We start from the raw sequence: 11,648 nt of genomic DNA, 5'->3' as shown, positions 1-11,648 counted from the left end.
TCAATCATGATCGTCTGCTAGACTTATTTCACTTGAAGCCCAGCCCATTAATTAGCACATTAGGTTAACTTCATTATGAAATTAACTAATGTGCAAGAAGTGAAAAAAGATGGTGACGACAATACAATACAACGAAAGAAAGAAAAAGTACATTTTGTGTGATTCGTATTTCAGCCTTTTGGGGATCGATTCGTGGTCTGATCAAGCTGAAATTTTGGTTGTGTATTCTTGGCACGAGATTCTTCATTCTAGACGGTGGAGATTTTTTTTTTGAAGTTATCTACAGTCAGATTCTAGTTGATAGTTGGCTACCACATATTGTGAGATCTTTCTTTTTCTTTCATTGTTATTGTTGTTTGTTGTCGGGATTATTATTCTCGAGATACTTGCCTCTAGTTGTGACTAGAAAGAACTTTGTTGTACCATTAAAGATTATAGTGGAGATTTTGACTTCGGTTCGTGGTTTTTTACTCCTCACGTTGAGGGGGTTTTTTCACATTAAATCTGTTGTGTCCATATACTTTGATTATTATTATTATTGTTGAGTAGTATTCTATCAGGTTCACACAAGAGTGGGATAATTGATCGAAGTCAAAGGTGTTTATCCCAACAAAGTGATATCAGAGCTTTGGTTAATTAATTAGGATTTAATTGGAATTGCCTTGTGTTGAATATGGATACTAGTTCAGCTAAGATGGTTACCCTTAATGTGTCAAATTATCAAGTATGGAAAAGAAAAATGGAAGACATATTGTATGTAAATGACTTGCACCTTCCTGTTTTTTCTGATGAGAAGCCTGACGACAAAACTGATAGAGAATGGGAATTATGTCATAGAAAAGTGTGTGGATTTATGAGGCTATGGATAGAAGATAACTTTCTAAACCATATTTGTGAAGAAACTCATGCGCGAACTATGTGGAATAAGCTTGAATCGCTATGTGCCCCTAAAACTGGTAATAAAATGTTTCTGATTAAACAGATGATGGAGTTAAAGTATCAAGATGGAGCGCCTATGTTAGATCACTTGAATACATTTCAAGGTATTATGAATCAGTTCTCTAGAATGAATATCAAGTTTGAGGATGAGATACATGGGTTATGGGTGCTTGGTACATTGTCGGACTCATGGAAAATATTTCGAACTTCCTTATCGAACTCAACCCCAAATGGTGTACTAAGTATGGACCTAGTAAAAAGTAGCATGTTGAACAAGGAGATGAGAAGAAAGTCTCGAAGTTCTTCTTCACAGTCAGATGTTCTGGTTACTGAAAAAGAGGGAGACAAGTAAAAGTAAAGGTCTGACAGGTAATAACAGAAGCAAAAGCAAAAGTGACTGGTTTGCAAATGTTGAGTGTTACTATTGCCAAGAAAAATGGCATATAAAGAAGTATTGTCGAAAATTGAAAAGAGACAGTAAAAATCATAAGGGCAAGGAAAAGAATAATGACGATGATAGTGATGCTGATACAATCACTGTAGCCACTGAAGATTTTTACATCTTGTCTGATGGTGATGTTATAAATCTTGCCACACAACAGAGCAGTTGGGTGATTGATAGTGGTGCATCAATTCATGCTACTTCGAAGAGGGAATTTTTTGCATCCTATACTCCTGGTGATTTTGGCAGTGTTAGGATGGGTAATGACGGATCAACAAATACAATTGGCATCGGAGATGTACACTTGAAGAACATAAATAGTTATTAGCTGATTTTGAAAAATGTGAAACATATTCCTGATATTCGCATGAACTTGATTTCTACAAATAAGCTTGATGATGAAGGTTTCTGCAATACCTTCGACAATGACATATGGAAGCTTACTAAAGGTTCAATGGTTATAGCAAAGGGACAAAAATTTTCTTCACTGTACTACATAGATGCAAAAATCATGGATTCTGATATAAAAACAGTGAATGATGAAGCAAATGTTGAGCTTTGGCATAAGAGACTTAGCCATATAAGTGATAAGGGTTTAAAGATTTTAACTAAGAAAAATCATCTTCCTGATTTAAAGAGTACACCATTAAAACGATGTCCTCATTGTTTGGCAGAAAAGCAGACGAGAGTTACATTTAAATCATCTCAACATTCAAGGAAGCCAAATGTACTAGAGTTGGTACATTCTAATGTGTGTAGTCCCATGAAAACAAAGTCGCTTGGGGGTGCTTTGTATTTTGTGACATTTACTGAAGATCATTCAAAGAAAATATTGGTTTACACCTTGAAGACTAAAGATCTAGTGTTGCAAGCGTTTAAACAGTTTCATGCCTTTGTTGAGAGAGAAACTGGTGAAAAGCTCAAGTGTGTTAGAACTGATAATGGAGGTGAGTATTGCGGACCTTTTGATGAATATTGTAGAAATTATGGCATTCGACATCAAAAGACGCCTCCTAAGACCCCGCATTTAAATAAGATAGCGGAAAGATTGAATAGAACATTGGTTGAGAGAGTGAGATGCTTATTATCTGAATCACAGTTGCCACAGTCATTTTGGGGCGAAGCTTTAAATACAGTTGTACATGTTTTGAATCTTACACAATGTATTCCATTAGGATCAGAATTCCAAACAAAATATGGTCAGGTAAGGATATATCTTACAGTCACCTACGTGTCTTTGGTTGTAAAGCTTTTGTTCATGTACCTAAAGATGAGAGATCAAAGCTTGATGCAAAAACTAAAGCATGTGTGTTTCTTGGTTATGGCCAAAATGAGTTTGGTTATAGATTATATGATCCAGCTAAGAAAAAGCTTATAAGAAGTCGAGATGTTGTATTTGTTGAAGACCAAACAATAGCAGACATTGAGAAAATAGATGAACCATAGTCTAAGCATAGTGATAATTTGATTGATTTGAGTTCAACCTCTTTGACACAGTCTTCTACACAGATAGATGATGAGGTTCAAAATTAACAGTTTTTTGATACAGGTGAGAGTTCTAAGCAGGTTGGGACAGAGGATAGTGTTCAAGACAGTTAGCTGAAACAGTTGTTCCTACAAATGTTTCACTCAGGAGATCTGTCAGAGATCGACGTCCGTCAACAAGATATTCACCTAATGAATATTTGCTATTGACTAATGGGGGAGAACTTGAGAGTTATGAAGAGGCTATAGAGGATGAGCACAAAAATAAGTGGAACGATGCAATGAAAGATGAGATGGAGTCTTGACATGCAAACCACACTTTTGAGCTTGTTAAGTTGCCCAAAGAAAAAACTACACTGAAAAATAAGTGGGTTTACAAAATTAAACATGAAGAACATACCTCAAAGTCACGTTACAAAGCAAGATTGGTTGTCAAAGGGTTCAGTCAGAAGAAAGGTATCGACTTTGATGAAATTTTTGCTCCAGTTGTCAAGATGTCCTCCATACGTGTTGTTCTGGGTTTAGCAGCCAGTCTTGACTAAGAGGTTGAGCAGATGGATGTTAAGACATCTTTTCTTCATGGGGATTTAGACAAAGAAATCTATATGGAACAACCAGAGGGTTTTGAGAAGAAAGAAAAAGAGCATATGATGTGTAAATTGAAGAAAAGTCTTTATGGGTTGAAACAAGCACCGAGACATTGATACAAGAAGTTTGAGTCAGTTATGGAGGAGCAAGGCTACAGAAAAACTACTTCTGATTACTGTGTTTTTGTCCAGAAATTTTCTGATGATGATTTTGTTATATTATTATTATATGTTGATGATATTTTGATTGTTGGCAGGAATGTTTTGAGAATTGATAACTTGAAGAAACAATTGAGCAAATCCTTTGCCATGAAGGATTTGGGGCCAGCAAAGAAAGGTCTTGGAATTCGAATAGTTCGAGATAAAGCATCCGAGAAGTTATACATGTCACAGGAGCAACACATAGAGAAAGTACTTGAACGTTTCAAGATGAGTCAAGAAAAATCAGTTAGTTCCCTTTTACCCAGTCACTTCAAATTGATCAGTAAACAGAGCCCTTCTATAGATAAAGAGAAGGAGGATATAAGTACGGTCATGATGCTTCAGTAGTTGGAAGTCTAATGTATGTCATGGTATGTACTAGACATGATATTGCTCATGATGTTGGTGTTGTTAGTCGTTTTATGTCTAATCCAAGAAAACATTGGGAGGCAGTCAAGTGCATCATGAGATATTTGAGAGGTACTTCCAGTTTGAAGCTCACATTTGGGGATGGAAAGTCAGTACTTGCTGGGTATACTGATTCAGATATGGCAAGGGACTTAGACAGCAGAAAGTCTACTTCTGGTTACTTGATGACATTTGCAGGTGGTGCAGTGTCTTGGCAGTCAAGGTTGCAGAAATGTGTTGCCCTTTCTACAACTGAAGTAGAGTATATTACAGCAGTAGAAGCATGTAAAGAGATGTTGTGGATGAAGCGCTTTGTACAAGAGCTTGGCTTCAAGCAACAACGATATGTGATATACTGTGACAATCAGAGTGCTATTCACCTTGGTAAGAATGCTTCATTTCATTCCAGAACAACATATATTGATGTGAGATATCACTTGCTTAGAGATGCTTTAAATGATGAATTGTTTGAACTTGAGAAGATACACACTGATCATAATGGATCTAAAATGTTGACAAAGAATCAACCAAGATCGAAGCTTGAGTTTTGTCATTCCACACTAGGAATAACAAATTCATCCTCAAAGTGAAATAGGGAGAGATTTGTTGGGCTTATTTGATCACTTGAAACCCAGTCCATTAATTAGCACATTAGGTTAATTTCATTATGAAATTAACTAATGTGCAATAACTGAAAAAAGGTGGTGATGGCAATACAGTGGAAAGAAAGAAAAAAAAGTAAATTTCGTATGGTTCGTATTTCAGCCTTTTGGAGATCGATTTTTGGTCCGATCAAGTTGAAATTTTGATAGTGTATTCTTGGCACAAAATTCTTCATTCTAGACGGTGGAGATTTTGTTTGGAACTATCTACAGTCAGATTCTAGTTGATAGTTGGCTACCACATATTGTGATATCTTTCTTTTTCTTTCATTGTTATTGTTGTTTGTTGCCGGGATTATTATTCTTGAGATACTTGCCTCTAGTTGTGATTGGGGAGAACTTTGTTGTACTCATTAAAGATTATAGTGGAGATTTTGACTTCGGTCCATGGTTTTTTACTCCTCATGTTGAGGGGGTTTTTCCACGTTAAATTTGTTGTGTCCATATACTTTGATTATTATTATTATTATTGTTGAGTAGTATTCTATCAGGTTCACACAAGAGTGAGATAATTGATCCAAGTCAAAGGTGTTTATCCCAACACGTCGATAGTCACGACAATTGATCGTCTTAACCATCGCCTCCAGATCATTTTAATCGTCGGCTTCAGATTGTCTTGACCGTTGATTATCAATCGTCTTGATAGTCGGTGACCAATTATCTTGATCGTTTGTGACTTACAATTTTGGACGTTACTGTCATGGTGTGAACATCTTGATTGACGACACCCAATCATTATTGTTAATTTTTGATGTTGTGCCTATTAATAAATGATCATAGTCATGGTCAATGATCGATAGTCATGTTCCTTAACGACTGATTGTCATGATGGTCGACGACCAACCAATTGACAACCATTGACCGTCTTCACTAGTGATCAACGACTGTCTTCACCAAGGCTTCATACACCCTTTCTCATGGGATTGAATAGTAAATACTATTGAAGCCCTTGGATTACATTTTTTCTAATTCAATCTAGAAAATTCATCGACCAACTCCGAATATCACCTCTAGTGACTTTTGTCAATAGACCACTAAGTGTCCTTTTTTACAACTCCGCGGATGAACGTTCAACCACCAACTTTTGCAACTGCTCCAAATCTTGAAAAATTAATAAAAATGAATTTTTTTAAAAAAGCTTTTTTTTCAGAGTCGCTCCAAATACGTTTTGATTTAATCACAATAATATTTTTTAAAATTTCATTCTTCTATTTTTATTTTTTCTGCATTTTTCTTAATAACTATTATTATTAGTTCATCTTTTTTAATTATCTTTTTCCTCTTCTTTATTTAAGATTAATCTTTCTTCACTTAACGAGATTTTGTTTATTTTGCTATATATTTACGAGGTGAAAATTGATGACCTATCTATTGTGATCTCGAGTATAAATCAAATATTAATATATTGGTAATATAGTGAAAATTGTAAATATATATCACATATATGCCAAAGTCTATTTCTAGTTTAATAAAAAAAATATATTTTTTCATTAGTCAATCAAACTAGAAGACTTATGAATTATTTGGATTGACTTGAAAAAAAATATTTTTTTTAAAAAAAAAAACTCATTTTTGTTTAGAGTCTTTTAATAAAAGTGGTTTAAAATACATTGGATGTGTGTCATAGGAAGATAATCATAACTATGACTAAATGTAACTCTTACTTTTGTTTTTGCATTACACCTTTGGTTATGCTTATTTTGAAACCTATTGAACCATTTTTAATGTCGCTTAACTAACTTTCATAAACTCCATCGGTTTATCAAAACATATTATTATTAAGAAAAAACTAATAATAAAATCATCAAACAACTATGGGTCTGGGAAGATAGTTTGGACGTTTTTATTTTTTAATTATTTAACCTTTTGTATTGTTATTATTTCTTACCACATCACATGGATGGATGTTCATTTTTTGAAATTGATATCTATTTGGGGTTCAAGTTTTAAACTATGTTTTAACCTTCTTAGGTTGTTAGTTTCTTAACAGAAAACCATTAAAGGCGTTAAATAATGAGAGAGGTAGGTATTTGACAAGAATGATTAATTTGATATTATTTTCTTTTAATAATATGGCATCTCTCCTTTTTGTCTTCTCCAACCTCTCCTTTAACCCTCCTCCTCGTAACATTTTTGACCAACATCATCATTGAGACCATATGATAAGATTTTTATGCAGAGATCGGATCATGTGATTTAGAGAGTCTTTCGCTCATGAGTTTGAAATTAGGGGATTTAACATTTGAAGTCAAACTCATGTAATTAAGATTATGTTTTTCTTCGTTGAATGTCATATGTTTTAGAAAAATTTTCACTTCAACATCTTACCAATGATCATTGACAACAAATGTTAGCCAACTTCACCATCAACCACGATGATCGATCGACGGTCACAACAATTGATCGTCTTTAACCATCGACTCCAGATCATCTTGATCGTCGACTTCGGATCGTCTTGACCGTTAATTATCAATCGTCTTGATAGTCGATGACCAATTATCTTGATTGTTGGTGACCTACAATTTTGGACGTTACTCTTGTGTGGTGAACATCTTAATTGACGACAACCAATCGTTTTTGTTAATTTCAATGTTGTGCCTATTAACAAATGATCGTAGTGATGGTCAATGATCAATAGTCATGATTCTTGACAACTGATTGTTATGATGGTCGACGACCAACCAATTGGCGATCATTGATCGTCTTCACCATTGATCAACGACTATCTTCACCAAGGCTTCATACACTCTTTCTCATCGGATTGAATAGTAAATATTACTAAAGTCCATGGATTACATTTTTTTTTCTAATTCATCGACCAACTCCTAACATCACCCCTAGTGGCTCTAGTGACCATTGTCAGTGGACCACTAAGTATCATTTTTTACAACTCCGCTGACGAACTTTAGACCACCAACTTTTGTAACCGCTCCAAATCTTGAAAAAATAATAAAAATGAATTTTTTTAAAATATTTTTTTCCATAGTCATTCTAAATATGCTTTGATTTAATCACAAAAATATTTTCTAAAATTCCATTCTTCTATTTTCATTTCTTGTGCCGTTATTTTTAATAACTATTATTATTAGATCATCCTTTTTAATTCTCTTTTTCTCTTCTTTATTTAAAATTAATCTTTCCTTCACTTTATGAGATTTTGTTTATTTTGTTATACATTTTCAAGGTAAAAATTGATGACCTATCTATTGTGATCTCGAGTATAAATCAAATATTAATATATTGGTAATATAGCGAAAATTGTAAATATATATCATGGTTTATTTCGAGTTTAATAAATTTTTTTTATTTTTTTCATTAATCAATTAAACTAGAAAACTTAAGAATTATTTGGATTGACTTTAAAAAAAGTTTTTTTTTTAAAAAAAAATCATTTTTATGTAGACTCTTTTGATAAAAGTGGTTTAAAATGCATTGCATGCGTGTCATAGGAAGACAAATATTACTATGGCCAAACGTAACTCTTACTTTCTTTTGCATGAGGCTTTTGGTTATGCTTAATTTGAAACCTATTGGACTCTTTTTCATGTCGTTTAACTAGAACTTTCGTAAACTTCATCTGATTATATGATTTGTTATATTTTGAGAATGGTTTGTAGTATTCCTAATTAGATCATTCATGTTAATGAAACTGTAACTAAAATTATTGTTATCAAATACTAAAATTTCTCGTTAAAAAAAATCAATTAAAATTTTAATAAAAAAAATAAATTTATGATAAATTAATTAAAAATAAATAAACAAATTAGCTAAACTCAGGAATTCAAAACCAGCACCTCAGCCATTAGAAATCAAGATTTCTAAATCATGCATCCCAAACATCGACATCTGTAATTTTCAAGCATTAGAACTCTATCAAATAAGTCCATGTGCATTTAATTTCCATGAATTTGATTTCGATTAATGGAAAGAGAGACCACTTTTATTTTTAGAATACTTCTCCATGAAAATGATTTGGGTTTTTATTTCTATATCGGATTGAGTTCTTCCATGTTGTGTTTAATGAAACTATTACCAAATGAGAATTATCATAGATAAGAGAATTATATGGATACATAAATGAGAACAACCACCTTTACATTGGTGTTAGACCTTTTAGGTGAAACCAAAAATAAAGTTACGAAGACATGTGTTCAAAAAGGACAATGTCATTATATTGTATAGATATTGGGAGAGACTGTTGTCCTAACAGAAGTCTCACCACCTACCGTTGCACCTACTTTTTCTTTTCAACAAAACTAAAGAACAATTTTTCTTCATCGAATTGTTCATCTTTGTCAATTTGGGCTTGTTTAGCAAGATCAACAGTAGATTAATAGAATCCAGAAAGAAACTGAAAAGAACTGAAAAGCAATGGGAGAGAATCCTATCTAAAATTGTGAATTATGGAAATATTTTGAGGTGTGTGGGTTTAAAGTGGGATTGGAGTTTGAAATTTTGGTTCAATGAGAGGACTAATCATTGGTTCAAGAAAGATAGTTATTCCACCGTGACCTCCTTTGGAAAGCAAACTAAATTGGACGTGTATCGACTTAGAACTTGAATTTCCATGTAAAAAATGACTTGGAACCCTTTATTTCCTTTTCCTAAATAATTGAATCAAATAGAAAATGTGATTGTTTTCCCTCACTTGATCTCTCAAGGAATTTTTAGAAGGGTCGAATCGAGGGAACAAAGAAGATAAAAGATATGCAGCGCTAGAAATTTAGTTCCATAACAAACAAGATAAATGATTTTGCACCAAGATTTTACATTCTACTCAACGGTTTGATTGATTTTTTTAAAAAAAGTTCTCGTGTATGTATTCATCATATGATGTCTCGTATGATCTATAAGTGAAGGAATAAAATTCCTAGCAGCGAAAGATTTTAACAGAGACCTTAACTCAACGTAATTGGGATTTTGAAAATAAGCAAATTACAAAAACTAATTTTTATAATCTAAATGCTAAGTATGCTACAAAAAAGATATCGAGAATAAAAAAAAAAGTTACATTAGTTGACGATTCTAGATCTATTAATTACCAAATTGGGGCACCACCACTTGAAAACCCTACCCTATTCTCTGGGTATGAAATTTTGGTTCGTGGGAACCAAAATTGAAAGAAAAATTTTGAGAGAGGAATTTTTTTAGAGAATTCTTAGTACTGATGAGTTCCCAAAACTCCTCTGTCTAATTTTGCATACCAACATCTCCCTTCTTGAGAGAAGTTAGAGAGTAACCCACATTCTCGGTTAATTTAACCAATTAAATTATTATTATTATTAATTAATTAAATTATATTTCATTGATATTTCAAAATTTAAATGAATATCTCTTACCTAACTTATAGTTTTAATTTAATTAATTTAACTAAATCAAATTTAATTAAATTAAACTATTAATTAATTGTTAAATTAAATATCTTATATTTAATTTAATCCAAATTTGAATCACATTCAAATGTAAATTTCTCTCCTAACATATAGTTTTAATGTGTATTATATACACATTAAATTTTAAATTATAGTTTTAACGCGAATCTAATTCATATTAATATTTGAATTCATTCAAATATTTTATTCTCTCATAAACTAATTTTGAATTATATCAAAAATTAAGGTTATATAATAAAGTTTAATTAAAATATAAACTTTATATTATAATGTATCACCATATATTATATTAATTTCCAAGGTAAATTTGAATATTTCAAATTACAACCAATACATATAAATCTCATCACCTTTTACGAGCTAGGAAGGGAACCTAATGGATCTATAGATCAAAAGCTACAACGTATTGAGATTAATTAGCTAAATTCATTAATCACATTAATCAATATTTGTTAATTGTGTATACACTTCACTAAAGACGCACATTTGAACTTTTCTCACTATAGATATATTTTTGTGTCCATGACTCCATGAATATAGACCAATAACAGCAAGTTAGTCCTTCACAAGTGTTCGTAACACCAGCTAGGTCAAATTATCGTTTTATCCCTAGATTACTTCTAGTCCTTAAATACCAGTGCTTTTCTAATTAACAACATGTTTATGGTCCAACCAATAAACATAAATCTCTCTCATGCCATAAAGAGGTTAGGACCCTTTGTTTAAGTCCTGGAGACACCATTTAAGAAAACACTCATCTACTTACCCTAAAGTCGAGAATAAGTGAATTCTATCTTGTGTGATTATGCTTCCAGCTCCCCACTCGGTCTTGTCCTCAAAATGATAAGCATATTGAATCGACAATCTGGCCACTCTCACTGGTACAAATCAAAGGACAATTCCTATCGAACAGGAGTTCATAATATACTCATAATTACGACTAAGTTACCTAGGTCATTTTAATGAAATAGAAACCTAACTAGTTAACAAAGTTACATCTAGTGGTTACTATTTCATGACCCGATCTTATGCAAACTCATTGCATAGGATACCTCACTCGCATGTCACTTACATGAACGTGTTGGATCATTGCGTTTGTATCAAATACAAAGTGAGTCGTATCCATAGTGTTACCAGGATAAGATACCCAGCCTTATCCCTAGACCTTCTAAGTTGATCTCGAACATTAATCCATGTATGTCTCTACATATTGTTCAAGAATCATCAAACAACTTAGGATGTTAGTTTCTGGATTTAGGTTATTAAGAAAAAACTAATAATGAAATCAATAACACTTACTAAAATTATAATAATAACACTTTATTAATAAGGGTCAAAGAATTATATTTACTATCTACGAGTTTTAGGACATAAAATCCAAAAATAGGTCCATTAGGTTTTTCTGCTAGATCATATGGAATTGACTTAGAAACAATATGTTGGATTAGTTCGAAAAGTTTGAATTAGGTAAAAAGAGATAAACTGACAAGTATATTTGATATAGTCATCGATTATCAGTTAGAGATAAAAC

This window comes from Cucumis sativus, chromosome 7, assembly GCF_000004075.3.
Source record: "Cucumis sativus cultivar 9930 chromosome 7, Cucumber_9930_V3, whole genome shotgun sequence".
NCBI classification, from domain to species: domain Eukaryota; kingdom Viridiplantae; phylum Streptophyta; class Magnoliopsida; order Cucurbitales; family Cucurbitaceae; genus Cucumis; species Cucumis sativus.
Note: the sequence above shows the minus strand (reverse complement) of the source record.